The sequence below is a fragment of the Mastigoproctus giganteus genome, chromosome 2, assembly GCF_048544385.1.
Source record: "Mastigoproctus giganteus isolate SK-2022 chromosome 2, ASM4854438v1, whole genome shotgun sequence".
Taxonomy (NCBI): domain Eukaryota; kingdom Metazoa; phylum Arthropoda; class Arachnida; order Uropygi; family Thelyphonidae; genus Mastigoproctus; species Mastigoproctus giganteus.
In genome coordinates, this window is record NC_143576.1 from 55,693,549 (window position 1) to 55,706,465 (window position 12,917).

Here is a 12,917-nt window from a genome sequence, read left to right on the forward strand (position 1 = left end):
TATAAAGATCCTGGGCTACATTAGCTGCACTCTGCGAGTATTATAAAGTGGTTAAGATCTGCTAAAAAAGGGGGAGAGGAGAGGACGGTTTTGACTAACTTTAATTCTAGTTTAAATAAGTCCATTTAAGTAAAGAAAAGTATGGGAATTTACTTTCAGGGACTTTTTTTTTTAATTACCATTTCGCACAACTATAACACTCCATTTACGTGAAGCTGTGTGCAGAAAGATTCAGGGAATGTGCCGTCCACAGAACGCAGTGAGTGTGTGAGCATGCTGTCCACTTATGAATTCTAGTTCTAAGGCTGGCAAATCTGGAGAGCATCTGATACATAATACCGTCCTACTAACATTCTCTTAAAGGAATCCGTTTAGGAACAGTGGCCAGTAGTGTGAGTAAGTATCACTCTTTACGTGAGCATCCTGGTGCATATTTTTCATGGAAGATTAGTCAATGCGTTAAGATGCTCGACCTCCAGTCCAGTGGGGTTTTTTAAAGATGACGCAAACGAGCAAATGGACCAGTCTTTACATAAGTCAAAATTTTAGTCCCATAGAGTGTATTGACAACGTATTATAATTACACTTTCAAACTTCCATCCATCTGCTGGAAAGAATACTCATCCTTTCACCCATGCAATAAAGAATTCTTCTATCGGTTGGACTATCACACCGATGAATAATATGCTTATTATAGTATGCGGAGGTTGACATGAGGACCGGAATACAGCAGCGTTTTTCAACCGCTTGATCACGAAGAAACTGTTACAAAGCAGTTGACGTGCTACTGCTGCGTTTTCAATTTTTTGCAAGGTTATAAAAATCTGTCTCGTATGCGCGCTATCAGGTTGAAACAATTTATTGAGAATGTGAAGGCAGTGATAAGACATTGTCATCATCGTTTTAACGTTGAATAAATTATCTGCTACTTTCACAAGGAAAAAATACCTCTCCCTTCCTTGTTGAATCATGATCAATAGCAATCAGTTTCTGAAGACGTCCTAAGAAAATATACATAGTACTGTTCATTTTCTTTGTCCGAGAAGGCGGGGATTGTAATAGTTATTGTGTTTTGGGTATTTTCTTGGCGCATCATATCGATCATATTGCGCCAGTTCTTATGGTATTGTCTGAAATTCTTTTATGTGTTGATACCTATGTGTACAAGGGCCGATTTGCATGTTGTGTTGGCTGAGAAATTCGCAATATCGTATAACTCGTTGAACCCAACTCCTCCACCAGAAATCGGCTAACTACAGTTCCGATTCAAGAGGCCTTTTAAGAATTTCCTCCGGTCTCCGATGAACTTCGATTGCGCATTTCTCCAAATGAGTGAAGGTTGTACTAATTGCCATGGAAGATGGTTGCATGCCAATTTTGCGTTGCCTCCAAGGTGTTTTGTTTACTTATTTAAATTTATTCAAAATAGAGGGATATTTTGGAACATTTTCTCTTGTTCCAAGACGATCGCAGATGAAAATTTTCAGCTGTTATGATTTCTCAAAGTAATAAAAATTGTTTTTATCACTATTATATACTATCTTCAGAGGAAAATTGCTATTTGGTGCATTATAGCCATAGATACGGATGCGTCAGGAAATGTAGAACCGAAAGAATGGCAGCCTAATCTCGATGGTTATTTCACAGGTAAATGCAGTATCAACGGAAGGAACATTTTAAACAAGAAAGCACCTTACTTGCTATAAATAAATAATATACATTTCCCGTTTATTCCTAAAGAATATCTGTGTTACTTTTTAGAGTAATAATTTGAAGGAATCGTAAAATAGTTCTGTCTTTTCTACATACTATTATATTAACTGGTTAGGCTAACTAATGCTAGAGATCGTTGATATTCAAAAATTTATGAATAAAATACGTGCACACGGTTTTCTGTCTGCTGTTATAGTAATCTCCTGATTCACAAACTTGAGACGTTACGAATGAATATTTTTTTTTCTCGTCTCAAATTCAGTTTTAACTCAAAGCTCGATCTTGCGAACTTTTTCTAGCTGTCAGATGATACTTTTTTGAAAGTAAAACGAATGAAAATGACGAAGAAGGAGGAGGAAGAATCTTTATTGTACTATATTGCGTACGTGGTAACCATATTACATAATCGTTCATATACAGCAACGATACAATACGTGCCCGCCACAGCCAGGAGGTCAGGGCTTGACAAGGTTATGGGGTAACATAAAAACGTGCATCACAAATAGATCAGAATTAAAACATGGCATTAAACTGAATTAAAACGTGGCATGTTATAGATCAATGAATATCCAAACATATAGCTAGAAGTATATACAAGTTCTGAGGCGGACAGTACACAATGGTTTTTACATTTGTACAAAGTAATTACAACGCACATGTATGCTCATTAGTCAGCACATTTCACAGGCGTACATTAAGTCGGTCTGTATACAGTTTCGCTTTTTCCTGTGAAATAGTTCGTCAGTGTACATGCGACGTGCCATTCTGCGCCTCAGATAGGCGGGAATATCAGTTTGAGAGTCGACATCAGGGGCCGTACAATAGCGGAACAAGTTCGGCCAGCTAACGCCTGTAATTGCGATCCGAAGCGAAATTCTGGAGGTCGATTCCGATCATTAGCAGAGCTTATATTGTGGGAAGTACTTGGCCAGGTAGAAATCGGTCGCCGATCTTCAGCGTGTCTCGCTGTAGCTGAAGAAGAGGAGTGGCTCTTAGGGAAGGAAGCGGCACATGCTACTGGCATATGTCCCAGAAGTCAGGAGAGTTGAGCTTGCCAACCAGTATTTTGACAGTGGTCTCAGTTCTCCTCATGTGGATTATTTGAGGCAGCTGTGGGATTTGAAGTTGATCGCTCATGCTGATGGTCCTCTGTTGGGAAGGAAGGATCCCTCCCAACAGAGGATAGGTTTCATGAGAGAAGGTGCCGCAGAGGCCCATATTTCAGAGGCATACAGAACAGTGGAGTACACAGCGGTTTGCAGATATCTTATTGTAGTTTTTGAATCCGTAATATGAAGGAAATGTTGACGGGCATTCCAACGTATTCGGCTTATCTTGCGTAGAACAGAATCGATGTGACAGTTGAACCTAAGCTTTGGGTCGAAAGTTACACCTAGATCTTTGTGTTTAACAACACTTGGAATGACTGCGCCCTCCAGTGAGGGTTGTATGAGTGTGGGAGACTGCGTCGGAGAGAAAACCATAATTACGGATTTTTGGGGGTTCAATTTAAGATAGAAATGGTTGAGATAGTTAGAGAGAGCTATGATCTTGTTACTGATTTCCGTTGTGATCACTCCTCTGTTGGCTGTATTTCCGTTAACAGCTTTATATCGCCAGTCCTGATGAATCAGATTGGTCAGTGAACGAATATATTAGCACAAGCGTTTGAGTTGACCGTGGTAGAACGCACATGACTGCTAAATACGTTAATGATTGTTCTTCTCAAAATGATTAGTTGCAAACTCCTCTGATTTACGTGGCCGTGCCAGAGTATAAACAAAATTCCGCATACAATTATATTGCCATGTAATTATTATTTTTTTTTTCTCTTTTAAATTAATAAATAAATCGTCGCTGCTACGGTATTTTCTTTTCTTCTTAATCTAGCACAGAAAATGTTTTTTTTTTTTTCCTGATATTTATTGTGCAGTATCACTGTTACAGTCAGAAAAGTTTAAAAAAAAATAAAAAGGAATTAAAAAAAGAAATAAAAATAGAAAAAACCCTCTCAAATCTGGAAACTTTGGTGACAAAGTATTGTCCGATTTCAGAGTACGACTTATTGACAATTGTCTCCTTGTTTTTTATTGCATAACATATTGCACAATGTTTTGTCCTTACTTGCTTATTGCGTTGTTTAAAATTCGCGTCGAGGAGACTAAGGCCATGGGGCGTCAGCATGTCGTGTCTGTAAATTGCACTATTCTGCTGCGTGATGCCTATTACCTATTTCTGACCGAAGCTGGGAGATAAAATACATTGTCAAGACAAAAGGAACTTATGGGCTTCTCTGCACGGTAAAAAAGTTAGTCGATCTCTCTCTCTCTTAAGGAGAGGGTTACATCGTTTTTCATCCCTTAATCTGAGTCATGACGAATATATACCAACTGAAGAACCTGCCTCGGGCGCAAGATTTAGGGAATTTAATGGTTTAGATTTATATGATATAATCAGTTGGAGAAAAGGAGAAAGCACACTTCCAGGTAGCTGCCTCGTCCGCTGCGCTCAAAACGACTACAATATACAAACGATCTACATACATGACACAGAGATGCGTCATGGTCTTGGCTGCCTCGGCACAAATTCTGAACAACTCGAGCCTGTTTTGCCGAATGAAGAACTCGAACAATAAAACCATACAACTTTTTCTCAGACAGGTGTTAGCTCGGTCATGGTATGGTTAAAAAATTAATAATACAAAAAAATAGGGCTTAAAGGTTCCTCCCATCGAAACTGGTTTCAAACCCAATCATTTTCTACATATTGAGAAAAACAGCGATGGACCATAGCCACGACTGCAATGGAAGAAAGCACATGACTGACTGAATGAGCTGGAGTTTGGTATGAAAGAGAAATCATACAATAATATAAAAGAAATAAGCAATTATCGTTAAGAAAGATACTTCATATTTTAGAGTTCTTTTTCAATCAAAAATGCCAGAGAAAGAGTTAATGGGAAAAAGGTTTTTGTAAGAAATAGCAAGTAACGTACCTTGCTAAGGTTAAAAATAGCGTGGATTGAGAATTGGTATTATTCGGCGCGCTAAATGGAAGAAATCAAATAGGTAAGAGAGAACTAACTTGGCCATCACATCAAACTTCACTGACTGAAGTTTATTATTCACGTATAACAAGTAGTACGCAAAAATTTATAATGAAAGAAGGTAAGAGATACTTAGAAAGTAATCTGCCCTCTCACATTTATTGCTATGTCATCGGAAATAAATAATTTTATTTACGACGACATCGAATTTCCAAATTTCCTTCTAATGATATGCGTTAGATGAAATATGCTGCATTATTCTGATATCACCATAAAATGTTAGTTCTCAGACGATCCCAGAAATAAGTGCATTGCTGTTCTATCTTTGCAACCAGTTTGTGAGCTGTGAATTATGAGTGCCATCAACTAACCACAAAGCCACTGGAAAGCTCACCGCATCTTGAAAAATAATGCGCCACTAATATAATGCATTCCACAACTGTACTGAAGGGTATGAAGGTGAGATGTTACAGATATGATGAAATTTTCTATCCGTGATGAAGCCATAAATTAAAATGTAGTCACATTTACGTTTCCATAAATGCTATGAATGAGCCTGCATGCAGAATTACATTCAAATTACTTCGTGAAACGTCAAGGTTCGTGTTTCCTCTAAATTCGTGCGTGGATGCCTGTTTTAATTAGAATTAGTTTTGTGCAGTGTATATGAATATATATGTAGCTACAGCCATTCATAGATCGCAGTAAGGATGGTTTTAAATCACGAATGAGACACGCGGTGTAGGGAAGTAAGGCTGGAGGCAAAGAAGAAGTTTCTTAGCAAACGTTTTGTCTGTGGTACGTTTTTATGTTTCCAAAATGAAATTCCCATGCTTTATCAAAACTTTATTACATTGTTCAGCATTTCAGAGCCCCTCTGGGTAGGCCACTGAACTCTATAATTGTCGAACTCCTTTCATCATGCGTAATAACTTAGATGTACTTCATAATTAAAGAAAAGTACTTTGCTTTTCCGTAATGCTGTCTTCCCTTGTTTAAATTGCATGCATACTGTGCGCTTCATTCACTAACACGAATAATCAGTAAGTGAATGAAATATTGATGTCGCTAAGTGTTATGGTTCGCAGAATGCATCTGAATTATAATATTTGTTGTATACAGTCAGCTTTTTATGAAAAAAAGCTCGTGAAAGACATTTATTCTTTCCTTTTCTATCTTTATATAATGACTAATCCATATTAACAGTATACCATTGTGTATCTAATTATTATAATTGTTTCTGTATGAAAACTCATGAGATTGTTGTTGCATTTTTGTTCTTAAGCCTTCGATTTATCTTCCCGAGTCAAGACAGAAGCGTCTATAAATTATAAAGGATGCAACGAACTCTGTTCACGCAATCAGAGTGACCCCGTGACTACCTTATTCTTTTCATCGCCAGTAAAATCGCCCCTCGCTTCCTAAGATGATCATGAGTTTCTCCCTTGCATACATGAACGCTGTTGTTGTTCTTTTGTTGGCGGCGTTTAACAAGAGGTTACATAGAATGTACCGAGAGAAACAGTATAGCGACAGGTTCTGATAGCGCTGGTGTCCTTATCATAGACCAACACAGTGTAGGCCTTGCCACGTATTCAATAGAAGTAAGAACATCTGTTCTGCCGACGCTACATAGATTATGATTATCCTGGCATGTTAATTAGTTCCTTAGTTTGTAAATCTTAATGAAAATGAAGCTTGCTTACCTTTAAGTGTGTCGTAAATTACGCTGTCATTCGTTTGTGCCAAGCTCTTCTGCCGTCTTATGAGCGTGGCATGTAACTTGAAAGCAGAGATTCACCTAGCTTAGGTATATTTACTAAAATCTTTTCTTGGTTGGAAAAGTTAGTTGAAATAACCCCGCTACAATTCAAAAATGAAGTTTAATCGGAGAAGAAATGAGGTTGGATTGAACTGCTTCTCTAAGGCAACTCAAACGAAGACGCATTGGTATTAGCCATACAGTGTAAAGAAGTCACATGCTTTTTCTGTACTATACAAAAGATAAAAATAATAATAAATAGAAAACCCATGAATTTCCCTCCTCACGTAGGTAACAACCCAGCTGACCTTAGAATTTCCTCAGGCTATCAGCCTCAAATACACTCGGAAATAACTTAACATTCCAGGAATTAATAACTCGCAATCGCTGGTAAAGAGAAATTTTTACAAGTCAGTCTAAACTCCCTTCCTGTAATTTGAATTTATGGGCCCTAGTAGATCTGGAATCATAACAATGAAAATTTCGCCTTCATTCATTTTACTACCCGCATTCTCCAAGAGCCGTATAGATTTCAGTCAGGTTCTATCGAGATCTACACAGCTCTACATGGGCTACAAAGCTTTGCAACCAGATTCAAAATCTTTTCTCATGCGAGTACTTTTTTTCCCCTCCAGATCTCATCAAGCGGGTTGCCCGTTTTTCGACCCTTTCAAGAAGCTCGTCTTTTTTAAGGTACAGTCTCCATACTTCACACAGGATTCCACGCTTGAGGTCTTATAATTGCCTTATACACCGATGAGCCAAAAAATTATGACCACTACCGAATATGATGTTGGTCCTCCACGTGCAGCCAAAACCACTCGTACCCGGCGAGGCATGGACGTTACAATATTTCTAAATGTGTCTTGTAGAATCCGGTACCAACACGTAACCAGCAGATCCTTTAACTCCTGTAAATTGAGGCGCCACAGATCGGAGTTGCTATTTCAACACAAACCACAGATGCTCTATGGGATTGATGTCTGGGCAATACCTGGAAGTCTTCCTCATGTTCCGCGAACCAGTCTCGAGCAATACGGGCGGTATGGCACAGCACATTATCCTGCTGAAAGACGGCACCGCCAGAGGGGAAGACCGTTGGCATGAAAGGTGCACCTGGTTAGCAATGATGTTTAGGTAGGTGGTAGACTTCAATCTGGCTCACCTTTTGGCAACATCAGGTGGGTCAGAGTCTCGAATTGAGACAGTACGAGCACTATGGAATTGGCCCACCTTCCCGTGGTGTGGACTAGTACCCAGAATCATCTCTTCAGGTGATTGATGCTTCTGGGTAGCTAAGTGCAGCCAGCAACAACAGAACACACACACACACACAAACCTGCGTCACATACATATCTGGCCCATTTGTAGTAATTCTGTTCTTCACAGAGATACGAGGCGGTGTTGAACTAACGTTCTAGGAGCTGCACTTTACAAAAACACATGTCCAGGTGGAAGACGTCAGAGTGCCACATGGATGACTGGACCCAGGGTATCCCAGCAGAACATTGCCCAAAACATGACATCGCCGCCACCGGCTTGTTTTCGTCCCACTATGCATCTAGGCGCCATCACTTCCCCAGGTAAACGACGCACACGTACCCAGCCGTCCACATGATGCAACAGGAAACATGATTCATGTTTCACGACCTTCTTTCAATCACTCAAGGTCCAGTTTCGATGCTCGCGTACCCATTGTAGTAGGCGCTGTAGCCGGTGTACTGTGGTTAGCATGGGCATTCAGAGTGGCCTGTGGCTACACAGCCCCATTTTCAGCAGGGTTCGATGTACTGTGTGTTGTGACATATTAACTCCCGTCACCAGCATTCCAATTACCGGCTAGTTGCGCCCAGTCGCCCTTCTGTTGCCACGTACTATCCGGGAGTGCCTTCGCTCACCTCAAGCATCGATAAGCCGTGGTCGTCCAACACCTCGCCAGAGGTTCGTGGGTTTTTTCCTCCTCGGACCACTTTTGGTAGGTACTACCCACGGCTGACCATGAGCACTCCACCAGCCGTGCCGTTTCGGATATGCTCTGACCCAGTCGTCTGGCCATTACAATTTGTCCTTTGTCAAACTCGCTAAGTCTGCTGCTTTTCCCATCTGAAGGAAAGGACAAGAGTAACACTGATTAACAGAGCTCAGTATCAGATGGTTTTTTATGCTTGTCCCGACTCACGCATGCGCCGTAGTTCACCTGCAGTTGCTTCGATTTGTATAACGACTCGCTGGTCATAATGTTTTGGCTCATCGGTGTACAAGGGATTTCTACAAGGTTTGTTTGTTTGTTATTTGGTTTTTAGGAGCATTAGCAACTAAGGCCATATTGCTCCGGGGATATGCCGTGTTCATTCTCTGACCTTTCCGTATCCTCCGTATTTGGTGGTCACGGACTCGAACCCCGGTCTAATCAAGAAGCGTGTGCTACGCAGTGCTGCTCCTGCCCACCTGGCTACTGAGGCGCCATTCTACAAGGTGTTATTTTGTGTGATACAGTAGGATGATGAAACGGGGAAAACCTTGCATCTCTGCCCCGCTTGAAAGTGCTTCACTCTATTCCTCACGCCACTAAAATGTAAAACGGGATCTGGACGTTTCTAAACAGACTGAGAATGACACGCTGCCCAAATAATCACTGAGCAAAAATTATAACCCCTCTTGCTATTTGTGTAATCTTTTATCGTCTTGCTGCAATAGTCAGGTAATTACGAAATATTTTCCATTCAGATTGATATCGCAGATGGAGGGAGTGAGGTTTGTTCCGTGGGCCATTCTGCGTTTTTAAACTCGCACATAATGCAAATTGGGCTGTAAACACAATTTTATAGACATAACATATGATCGATCAATGAAAAATAGTACACTATGGTCAAAGTAATGGATACATCGGGGAAGGAGAACAAAAGAATTTCAAGGTTAAATTTCGGAGGTGGGGGAAAGACCTTGTGCCTTTTTGTCTAAACGGATTCCGAGGTTTCCCTCACTTCCGCATAATCTTTGGGGAGAAGCAGTACTCTGTTAAACCAGACGCGTTTATTGTAATTTATTTAAGCACTTGAGTTGTGTGACTGGGCTCTTGCAACCCGAAAGCCACGATCAATTGGGAGGTGGCTTCCTTGTTGCAAAGGACAGGGATGCGGGCTAGAGTCATCCCCATATTCCTGTTTCTCTAGACATGGGCAGAAAAGATATTGGGTGGAAACAAAGTAAAAGCAGAAGAAATTAGGAGGCTACCCTCTGCATCCCAATCCCGGGCAGATGTTAGTAAGGAAGATAGCGGCAGAATAGATAGATAGATAGATAAAGAGAGAGAGCGAGCCTATTATCTCCCAATAGGGCCATAGTGTTAGCAAGTTATGTATCTCACTCCAGTATCAAGAAGCGGAACCGACTCCATCAGAAATTCCACTCCCCCCCCCGGTTTGGGAGTTCTGCAAGTATCCCACGCTGTAGTAGGACGCTATCTGCGTCAGCAGCTAAGTTCCATACTGGCGGTGGAAGAATATATCCAGAATCAGCAGATATATCTCATATAGGCAATAGACAATATGAGAACTTCACTGTTTACGTAATATGTGCTATCAAAAGGAAACAGAACTACAGTATTTATTAATTTGTTAAACTTGAACTTTCAATATTTACTAATTTAGAAGAGCAAATATGGCTTGAAGTAGGATAAAATAATTACATTAATATATCTGAGGAATAATTACAATAAAATAAATAAGAACCAAGACCTTTCATTGAACTTTTTTTGTTTCCTAATCATATATTGATAAATATATGATTAGGAAAACCTTTGCACATTGAATCTGTATTAAATTTACATAAATATAATGACATTAACGGTTTTTACATCCAGATGGTTTCGTCTGTCTAACGAATGAACATTGGCGGGACGAGGTAGCATTCTGAACACAAACTTTAATTAATATAGCGTGTAAAACTATATTCTTTGAGTAGATGTGACTGAGAGTAGATAATAAATTACAGAGTTTTTTTAAATGAATTATAGATTTTTCCCAAATATAATTTGAAAATTCGATACCAGTGTGGCCAATTTTAATAAGTTTGGATAATGGTTGATAAATTTCCAAAAATATTCTATCAACATTTCCATTATATGTCTAAATGGCAAAAAAAGGGGGGAAAGTCACTTCGCGTTCTCATTCTCTTTTAATTCTTCTGAAATGAAAATTTTAAGCAAATAAAACTGACCAAATGATAAATTTTTGTTAATTTGAATTAATTGAATGGTTCAGTGTAGATATTCGGAAGTCGTTTCATACATATCAAGCATTCAGTCTTTAGATGATTTCGTTTATTCACTCTGATTTAAAAATTCACAAGCACTGAAGGGAATTTTTATTTCAATATATAATTTAAGCATTTCGATCGTCCGATGAACGATCTATTCTGCAGTTTTTAGTAATTGCTTATGGAATATGCCAACCACACTGTGCACAACATGGAAGAACGCTTCATTTAATGGCGATTCGAAAAATTTTATAATAAATTTCGGCGACTTCTCTTCTGCAAGAGCCAATGCTTTCAGTTCTTTGAAAAGTTTTAATTCTCGATCGATCGCTAGTTATAAACTTAACCAGCAAGTTTATGAGTGTCAATAACTTGTACGTTAGTCTCTAAAAACAAAATTCCTAAAATTAAAGTTCGACGAACTTGTAACGAAAATAAAATTGCATCCTCGAGCAAGATCTATGGAGTGCAAGGCATATTGTCCGCCACAGATTGGCTACTCACGTGGAATTACGCCTTTTTAGTCCGCAGGAGGGTGCTCAGCAGGATGGCACACAGTGGGCGCACTCAAAATCTGCACGTTATTACCATTTATAGATGGAAGAGAAGGAAGAAAATATGCCTAGTTGTCATCCTTATTTTCTTAGATCTTAGTGAACTTACACTCATGAGTGGTATTTCAGCACTGGAAATGCGAATGCTTTTTATAAAGATCTAGTTTGAGTTTGAAAACGAATTCCTACAAAATGGAGATAAACACTGCCGCGTAAACCATTACGTTTTAAAGTTTCGAAAAAACGGGGACATTTATTCATCCTAAAAGGAATCTTTAATAAATAAATAAATATTCTACTTATACTCTGTTGTCCGCAGAGGTTCACATGATAGAGCATACAAGGTCACTATATTTATCAGCCCCGCAGGTTTCAACCACAGTCAACCGAAACGCGTGTACAGATCGTGGGATGCCGAATCAAATCAGAATTCAATGCTGATTGGATTGGTGATTCGGCACATCCTACGTTCTTTGCTGTAATTCAGTTCTCATATTCAGTGTTTCTGTTTTGTAGAGGAAAAAGTTTAAAACTTTTAGTTACCCAGAACTATATGCGTTAAGTACATGAACCAAGTGTTAAAATTTGTGAAAAAAAATAGAAAACCACCAAAAAAATTAAGATCTCATACATAAAAAAAGAGTTGATAATATTGGAACCATAGGATAAAGCTGTAGTCTCTGACAGAAATAGATATTTCATTTTACATTTTTTTTTTTTGTGAGACGTGGTAGCACAGTAGGAGACGTGTTTATATTTTGAACTGAATGTTATGGCTATGCGCGTAGGAGACATGGGCAAAACTCCGAAACAAACTAGACTTCACTGATTCCTCTGAAAATTTCGCTGCTTTCGATTGGATTTGGAAGTACTCCTCTAGACTTCCGCTGTCGTCAGTCCAAGTCTACAGGATGAAATATACGAAATGAACAAAAAACTTCAGTCATGTGGAAGGAGGCACGAACGCACCTTCATGCAGTGTCAGCTCCTCCAATGACAGACATAATACACCATGTGGGAGTGTTTCCAAGGGGAATTTGGTGGCGTCATTTCCCAAAGAAATTCTCTCTGAAAACAGGTTTTACCTTACAATTCCTAATTATCGTGAAGACTTTGATAAGAAGCTTTTCTTTTCAGTAATCTACAAAGGCCTTCAGATCCTATTAAAGCTGCATTCACCTGACTTTTTCCATAAAATAAAACAAATTTATATTCGCATTAAACATTTCAAAGGGTGAATATCTTCAGCTGCTACTAAAGACATAACCTTTAATAGTTTGAGCTGCTAGAGTAGAAAGACTTAAGTCTAAATAAAACATTATTTCAAACACATGAAGGTAATTCATGCGAAGTAGAAAAACGGCATAATGTCTAAAGATCCCAACTATCACTAATCTGGAATATTCAAAGGGTGACACGAGTAATTACAGACCTGTTAGTTTAACTTCTGTTCTGGGGAAAATAACAGAGTCACTGGTTAAAGAAGCATTGCAGGATCATCTAGACAAGGCTGCAGTAATAATTCACACACACAGCATTGGTTTGTTAAGGGGAAGTCTTGTCTGACCAATTTGATTGGAAAGTA

The 12,917-nt window shown here is 39.2% G+C and overlaps 1 protein-coding gene across 1 annotated transcript in view; it reads left to right on the plus strand.

Annotated features, from left to right (window-relative positions):
- The window catches only part of LOC150089310 (arrestin domain-containing protein 4-like), an 85,242-nt gene that overhangs the window by 7,163 nt on the left and 65,162 nt on the right, over nt 1–12,917 (plus strand). The gene's annotated exons all lie outside the window — the stretch shown is intronic.